Consider the following 9533-nt stretch of genomic DNA (forward strand, 5'->3'; position numbering starts at 1 on the left):
AACAGTAAGAGATAGAAAAAAAGTTCCAAGACAAACTTTACTTCTTTTAAATAGATCTATTATTTGGTAAAAAAATTATTTTACAGTTCACGAGTTATAACAGAAAATCGGAAAATGACCGGATTTTCAGGGGTCAATTACACCCCCTTAGAGTGAATTTGGGCAGCAAACAAAAAATGCATTGTAATCAGGAGGAAATTCCCTACATATTTACTAAGTTTCAGAATTTTTCGAATTTCCGGGTTCGAGATTGTCCCTTGTTAGTCAGTTTAAGTTGTAAAGTGGGGATGCGACATTAAATGATTAAATAAAAAAATAAAGAAACGAATCGTGAGTCCGAAACTTGAGTAGCCTATTTAAATAATTATTGCCGATCGATGGATTATTACCGGATTAATCGTTCGTTATCTCCCCCGATGAACCGCAACAAACAGCTGCGGAAATTCTTCGGGCACGTTGCTGCAGGCATGCAGGCGAGCGCGTCGCGTTCGTTGCACCCGTAACAACAGATTGACGCGATATTTTACTGCGCGGTCGTAACAAAATCATACACAATTAAGAATGTATAACAATTATAAACTGCACCGGCAGTTCATAAATCACCTCTTGCCGCGGAAATGATTTAAGGCCAAAAACTCGGGAGTTTGCCACCGGGCATGATTAAGATCGATCATCATCGTTTATTACGTTTGCGTAAGTGTAAATGAGAATTAAACATTTGCGCGCGTAGTGATTGCACCCGACCGCGGACAACACGCAGAAACTATTTCGGTATGAAGCAATAACCAGAGATATATCCCTTGCTTATCAGCATTCCATATTTCTTTCGAGCTACTCGAAACACGCGCTCCCCGTGCTCCCGCCAAGTATGCACGTTTCTCGTGAAATTAGAAATTAGTCGACACATCAGTTTCACGACACATTCACTTTAGGCACCTGCTCCGTATCATCGTGTCCCAAACCTACAGTAACCTCGTAGCTTAATAAAGCTACCAGATAGTAATCAGTCTTAGATAATAATCAGTCTTAACGATCACTGCTGGATTAACCAATAAGCGAAATAAGCACGTGCTTAGGGCATCAGGAGAAAGTTGGGGAACATGGAAATTTTGTGAATTTTAAAGTCTAACTTTTATTGCAAACACTTTTTAGTCAAATTATCGGAAATGCTTAAAAAATCGTACCTACATTGCGTTAAAGTGCTATCACCCTGTATGAAGGGGCTTCAAAATCTTTTAAGGGGAGGTTTCGGTCTAAAAGTCGATATCTTTTTTAAATCTTTTTTCGAATGTTCAGCCTTTTCGGCTTTACTTCGGCTTTTTTATTTCAGACAAAAATTGGATCCGCTAGGATTTTCTTTTTGTCTGGATATACAGTAAAACACACTTAAATTTTCGGAAAGATTTGCTTGACATTTATTGAGAAAATAATTCTTAAAAATCACCGTGTTGTGAGCGTCCTAAACCAGGTTCCCCCTTAAATGCTAAAGGCTTCTAAATGTCTTAATTCGGCCCTGTTAACAATCTACCTGCCCCACAAACTCAGATCTACTCCGCAGAATATTCCACCTTACCTTTCAAAACACGTATAACAATATTAATTCCATTTCTCTAATTCTAATCCTTTCCATCATCCAATAAAATCGGTATCGATTATAGCACCTATTAATCAGTTTTAAGCACCCCGTCCCAACAGCAAGAAAGTGCCCGCAGCGAGGGACCATCGCGCGCTTAGCATGCCCGGCGATAAGCTGCTAAACTGTATCTAATCGCAAGAATTATAATGTTGTCGTAGGCGTCGTGATCTCGTTAAAATTACCAGGGTTGGAGAGGTCCCTAAGTCCGGGCTCGATGCATAATCCGGTGGAAACAATGGCGGTCGGTAAATTATTCTTAAAGCTTGCATCGGGCCCCGTCCGAGTCCGGGGAATCGGTAATCACGATGCGAGCGTGCGGGGCGTGATTCGGTAATGTCAATACATATCCGTCAAATCAGGCCGGGCGATGTGAAGCGGTTTGTCGCAAGGTCGATTATGTAGGTAGAAGGCAAAGATAATCTGTAGGTATAATGGCAGCTGTCCTCGAGCCCACCGACGGCGACGTGTGTCACAATATTGACTCGTTTGCAGCTAGCATTTGTGGTCCCTTAAGCCCCTTTTGGTCGCCTTGTGGAAACGCTCCGCCTACGGACGCCTATGTCCTCTCTCGTTTTGTTCTCTCCACTCGGCCTTTCCGGTTTCCCCTTCGCACCCCTCCGAACCCCTACAAACCTACCGTACCCCATTCTTGCCCTCATTTTCTGCATTCGCTCACGACTACGGATGATGTAGGGTAGAGGACCCAATTACTGACACCTAACTAATTACTGTCACCTTAAGCTATTTTACTTAAAATAACGAATAAATGAACTGTAGTGTGTAGTCTATAGTATAGATTAACGTTTATTTATTCGTTATTTTAAGTAAAATAGCTTAAGGTGACAGTAATTGGGTACTATACCCCAGGTATAATTGAGGTATTGGGAACAAAAACGGGCTGACCCACATTTTTTGCGAAATTGAGTTAGTAGCAATAATGTATTCCAATAGGCTGTACTAATCGTATAAAAGAGGGAAAATGAATTTTTTTCCAATGCGGGTTAGTCCGTTTTTGCTCTGAATGCCTCGATTAATGCGACAATCGTGCGTTGCCATAACACTAGATTAGTGTACAGTAGAGCGTCAATTACCCGAACTGCTTGGGACCGTGGTGGTTCCGAAATTCGAATAGTTCGGATAATCGAACAATTCAGAGAATGAATCATGCATGTACTTTACGCAGCTTATAACTATAGGAATTACACTTGAAATTATTTATTACATAGAAGAGTACTATTGCGTTAATTTATATTACGCAAAAGTCAAAAAGGCGCAAAAGGCACTGGTTCGGATAATCGACGGTTCGGTTAATCGGGGTTCGGATAATTTACGCTCTACTATACATATTAGGTTAACACTTTGCACTCCAAAGATTATTAAACCGTGTATAAGTGGAAGAATTCGTGATTCGTTGATTTGAATGAATTTTTTATTTTTAAATCAGTAGGTACATACTGCTGTATTTATTTTCCTATTGTAGTGTACCTACAAACGAAGGGAAGAATCTTTGTACGATTTAGTATTCCTAGCCTCCAGTATTTGCGAAAGAAAAGACTCGAAGTAGCCGCACTTATTGTTCCCAGTGGCCGGAAAGTGTCTAGCAGCGATTGACTCCCTTTATTATCAGTGTGATTTACGTAACGCCACGCGATGCCGGATGATCGATGGCTTAATAACACAACAAAAGCCGTTTGCTGCAGCCTTCAATGGCCCACGAGTTACGCACTTTGTCAAGGTGTCATCACGACGCTTCTTACAAGCAGACCCCACAGTTTCCAGAAACCCTGCTGCTCGGTACTCGGGTCCACGGCAATTGCGGTAAACGCTGTGATTACTCGGTTGGTTTACGACTTTCCAGATGCCACGGTGACAACGCCAAGCTTCCGAGGAGATACCTTAATACGGCAACAAATCTCGTTCTTAACCACTTGAACGAATATCCATAAAAATTCTACAATTTATACTAACAATGAAAAACTGAGTAGTATTTCTATATAATTCGAAACACCATCACATTTCCTTCGTTTGTCTTGTAATTTAGAAAGAAAGAAAAACAGAAAAATTAAGTACCTTGTATTATTTAGGTATATCAACGTGCATAAATTTTGTTGAATTAACAAAATTGATTTTAGTAAGTACCTGCTAAGGGGGAACGGAATATTTTGAATTTATTTGCGTTAAATTTAAAATCGCATTCTACCATGTGAAATAGATAAGATTGGATAACAACAGCTTGAAATATTAATCTGACTAATTTTTCCTTAACCGGGGGATGGTTATAAGTTGTAATACGCGTCTATTGTGGCCGCTGACGCGAAAGAAGGGGATTTCTTAATTCCAAGAACAGGACAAACGAATCCTGGAAATTTTAATGACCTTTCGCAAATGGGGGCGAGGGGTGGCCCTAAAACGTTACCGTTTCAATTAAAAACGGGACGGCTGCGGATCAGGGCGGGACAATATTGCCCATACCATACCGCCTTTTGTTTTCTACTGCCCGTCAGTCTGCCTGCGACCCGATGATTGCTCTACATTGTAGTTACCTCTTTAAAAATTCCCGACCTAACTGTAGTGAAATTGCCCCCAATAGAACAATCATAAAGACCTGTAAGGGACGGACCTTTTCCAACGAGCGCAGCAGTATCCTGGACTTCGTTCCAGTACCTACTCGCTACGCGCTATAGTGTATCTCAGCTTACTTCGTCGTTTCAACACCTTTTTCCACTCCCCTCAGTTTCTTATTAATTTATTTTATTTCGTGCCTTATATTTCGCCCTCTTTTTTGACTTCAGTAATTTATTTTACTTAATATATTATATTTCGATTTATACAATTCGAAACATTCGTATTCTTCATCATTTCTCACTGTTTCAAGGAATTGAATCATGGATCTATGTATTAATATATTATGCACATTTCCTACTATATTATTTTGAGGTATTTTTAGTTATTTTGGTATTAAAATAAATACCTACAAATGCACCTGATTTATTTAGTCATTTTTCAGTGCTTAATCTGGACCAAATTTTTTTTATCTCTTTAAAGAATTAACTGGTTTTGTTACCATTGCAAAAACTAAGCAGTGGAAGTACCCCTAGTTGAGCTGCCCAGAATTTCTGGGTCGCATAAATATTTCTGGGTCTCGACTGAGGTTTCCGTGCCTTTTAAATTTTGGGATCTGAAGGAATCCAAATGGTACGAGGCTACGACCATAATGGCTGGTAAACACCGATATAATACAAAGTCCGCTACGTCTGGAGAACGGAAAACTCTCTAACTTAATCCTTAGTCCCGTTCCAACTTTTTGGAGTTTTTTTTAACCATCCTGGGTTTCTACACTACTCCTTCCCTTTCTTCTTATCCTTCTTCCCCACACTCAACGCATTTCCAATGCACTCGAAGGTTCTGGGAAACTGTAAAGACCAAGTAGCTACGTACTTTCTATTTTCAATACCGTACAGAGTGTTTGAAAAGTATAGAAGTAGTGGAAAGAACATTCTGTATTTAATAAGACTATTTAAATAATCCTTCAACTGATTTTTTTCACACCTGCTCCGCGATATTTAAACGTAAATAATTGAAATCACACCTATCAAAGTATTTATGGTAATTTTGAAACTTTTCGTATTACATAATAAGAATAAAATAATCTCGAATGAACAACGTATGCAAATTAAAGAACAATTTCCTGTCAAGAACGTTATTAACCTGAAAAAGTTTCCTAAACCATAATGAAACAAATGTGTGAATGAATATATATATATATACTGTTTTATAAAGATAAGCTCAAATAAACTGACAATGAGATATTTAATCCCTTTAATCCCATTTCTCTTAAAAATTTAACAAATGGGATTTTTGGCTGTTATCTTACAATTAGTACCCACATGATGTGTTTACAAAAAAAAATATAGGCCTAATAAATACAGTTTGAACGTTCACGTAGCAACTTGAATTTAATAGAGAAATATCAGCAATCGAAAAGAAAATATTTTGTGCAATGGGTAAAAATAACATACCACCAAACTGTCCATATTCTTTCCGAAGCGAAAACGGAGTGTTTCGAAAACAGGAAAGGGTTGAAACCGGCAGAAATTTGGAATTTATTGGCGCCTATAAAAATGTCACCCGAGTCTCGTGAACAGTAAACAATGGTTAACTTACCAAAGTTAACCATTGTTTACTGTTCACGAGACTCGGGTTGCAGTTGTCGTTTAAAGGCCCACCTTGAGAATTTAAAAGAAAGGAAAACAAAATATATAGGCACACCTATCGTGGCAGTATCTTCAAATAGAAGTGTCTTCGAGGGCACGGCACTTGCGTCAATGGTTTCTTTAAGTGGATTACGCGTAATCGTTGAGAGTACAATTACGCGGCGATATTTGCATGCTCGTCGCGGTGACTCGACACCTTTACTGCGAACGGAATGTTAATATTAAAAATAATATTGCTCGGCAGTGGAAAGGCACGTCAAGAAGGAGTAGGAGATAAAACGCGATAGCGTCCTTTGACGTTTCTTTTGTCGTCTCTTTTCCCCTCTCCTTCTTTTCTTCTCCTGCTATTTTTTTTTTTTTTACTTTTTGCACGTTCGAAAATGATAGTTTGGGCGAGCCGGCGGACATTAATCGACGAACATCTTCGTTTCCTCCGTCGAGTCGACTTTAATGATCGGCGCCGTAAAAATGTTTTGTATTTTTATTTTTTTATGGCGCCATAAACACGTCGCCGATGAAGGCTTGCGCGCGCGCGCGGTGCACTTTATTTGGACAGGCTTCGGACTCGATCCCCCGATACAGTTTCCCAAGTCGAATGAAATTGTAAAATGCTTTATATACCGTTTAACAGTAAATCTGTTTGCGAAGATATAGGAGCCCAGGATTGGGGGCCCTATTGGTTATGAATTTTATTGTTTCTGTTTTGAGGGTGTAATCACGCCTTGGGGCGTAAAGAGGAAAGTTTTTCACAATGCAATTGCAGGGACTTGATTATGGGCGAAGTGTTTTATGTACTGTTTATGGAAATATCAGTTTCTGTCATATTGTTATCGATTTTAGGGTGAATCCAATTTGGAATGGGGGATGACGTAAGACGGGGTGTTGGGGAATATAATAGTTATGATATCCATGAAGATACGGATGTAGGTATGAATTTTTTGCTTGATTACACTAGTTTACGAACATTTGGTGATGGAGACTCTGCTAAGAAATTCTTATGTAAGGCGGTCCCCTAAACTCAAGAATCGACACGAGACGAAATCCTAAGGATACGTTTTTTGAGATATCGCCCGATGAATATTTTGGTAATTTTTTAAGAAGACGACTCGACGTTTTTGGCCATATCCCGCGTTAGAGTTGTCCGATTTGATCGCGACGACTCTCAAATTAAGGGTAATTAAATTGTGACGTTATTTTTATTTTTTTTTTATGAAATTTGAAGAATTCATGTGAGGTAAGTGCCTCTATTGAACACCATGTTTCCTGTATCGAGGAGTTGGGAGTGATAAATAAATAGAATGTCCCTATAGCGTTTACTTTTTTTTAAATAAAATTCTAAAAATGACCTATTTTTGGAAGTGATTTGTTTAGAGGGTACCCTTAATTCTACTCGATCTCGTATAACAGAGACACTCGATTCAATTTAAGAGTTGCATCGAAATCGACAGGTACTTCTTTACTCTTTCGTACCAGAAAACGCGTTGGTACGTCGGAACGAGTTGGCTAGTCGGAATTCCTAGTAGAACATTTAGTTATACTGCAGCTCGGCGGCTCTGAATCGCAACCTCTTGATTATGGCACCTGCGGGAAGCATGATGGCACATCAGGGTGCTGCAACGTCTCGTAACTTTACATAAAATTAGTACCTAAAAGCCCTTCGTCTTCATGGAGCCCATGAAATAACTGTGCCCTGGTTAGTACTATGACTGACAACGTCTCGGACGCCTAACCAAAGGTAATTAATAGTAAGTCTGACCTAGGTGTGATTGAGCTTTAGATTATTTATGAAAAGGTGAAACAAAAATGATTTAAAATCGCTACCGTTAGTAAACCGAAGCTATCTTTAAAAAATACTGGTTTCAGTGATACGAAAACGAGATGTAATTGCTTTAAAAAAATTTCATATAATTAGGAGATAAATAATTAAGGGATTATCTATCGGAATGAATTATACCAGTCCACCAACTCCAAAACTAATCAATACGATCGACTCACGTGGTTCACCCGCCACAGCGAACAACAAATAATAATAATAATCAATCGAAATGAACGTCGTCAGGTAAACTAAATATTAAACAAATAAAAACAGCAATACCTATAAAAAAATATCCTAAACCACCATTGCAAAGAAACATCTGAAAGTGGCCACTGGAATTTCTGAAATCGTGATAACACCCACACGGTTTTTTTCTCGCCAAGGGGGAGAGACACAGCAAGGTGCAAGAGGGTGGAAAAAAGCATGGCGGAATGGTCGAAAGAAATTTGTGAAAGCTACGTGGCTAGGGTAAAAGATTAAGCCCGCTTATGCCGGGTTAGCTTAGCTCGCCACGTTTCGTGCATTTACGGGGAGTGCCGGTTGTGCGCGGGGACGCTTTCAAACCGCATTTAAACAATATTAATTTTATTGCATGGTAATTCGCAACCGTCCGAGCCCCGACGTACCTTAGCCTCCCGTGCTCCCTCGCGGCGCGCAGGTAAGGCACGAAAATTTTACGACCGATGTTGCCTGGACTTTGACCGGCGAAGGAAAGGAAAAAAAAAAATGGAGGGAAAAAGACCGCTCCGTACCTTCCTTCCTCGTCATTCGGGCGGACGTCACTCGACCGTTTTACTATACTCTGTTAAAGGTATTAAGCTGAAAACGAAGCAGCTAAAGACACTTTATTCCCCGGACAAAGCGCCGAACGACTCACCGATAATCCTTTGCGTGGGTGCATTGTGCGCACCCTTCATTACGCCCAAGCTGACTGCGACCCATATGCAAACGGTGTAATTTCTCGAGCGAAGGGATACGGTTTTTTGGACGAATAACGGATGGGCAAACACTTGGGGCGACGTTACAATTATCGGGGGATAATCCGTTTTACACGGAAGATTAGGAACTTGTTTTAGGGAGTACTTATAAGGGGTTGGTCAAGGGGGTTCTTCGAAAGATGATTGCAGTTTTCTGCGAGCATGATATGTATTTCGAAATGATTTGACTGGGAAGTTCTTAAGTTAATTTAATTTGTAATTTATAATAATTTAGTGGTATTGTGATCCAACTTTATTCCAACTTCTAGATATGCGTTGTATAGATAACTTCTAATTTATTTGAGCGTGTTTAATTATTTATCAGTTATAGGAGTGTAAATGTTATCAAGGACACCGTTTGGGAAGCGTACCTATAGGCTGACGCATTAACGAATTTTCACTTCTTTAACCTCCCCTATCTCAGAAACTAATTGTCACCTCAACTTGAAAATTTCGTGTGATTGATGCCTCGTCGTAAGGTATCGTTCAGCATAAAATTCAGTTCCAATATCGTGGGACCAAAAAGAGGCGATTTCTTGGGTCACTCTTTACATTCAAAAGAAGCCTCAGGTGGTCCCAAAACTCATCCAGAAGTGAAATGTCGGAATACTGATCTATACTGAAAAAAAAAACAAATTCTACGCGTTTCATCTCACCGAAGGATCCAGAATCCAAGCACTTCAATTGAAGACACCCATTTGTCGCGAGCAATCCACCTACAGACACGAGGGTAGGTAATCCCCATTTCCACCGGCATACGCGATATATCAGAAATGAATGGTACAAAGCGCGTAACAATGTCGAAACCCGTTTGCACCGGTTTGAATATTAGATTAAGTAGGCAACTCGGATAAAGGTATAATACTATCCCACGTGGGCTGAAGAATTAC

Source organism: Andrena cerasifolii, chromosome 3 (genome assembly GCF_050908995.1).
Source record: "Andrena cerasifolii isolate SP2316 chromosome 3, iyAndCera1_principal, whole genome shotgun sequence".
Lineage (NCBI taxonomy): Eukaryota > Metazoa > Arthropoda > Insecta > Hymenoptera > Andrenidae > Andrena > Andrena cerasifolii.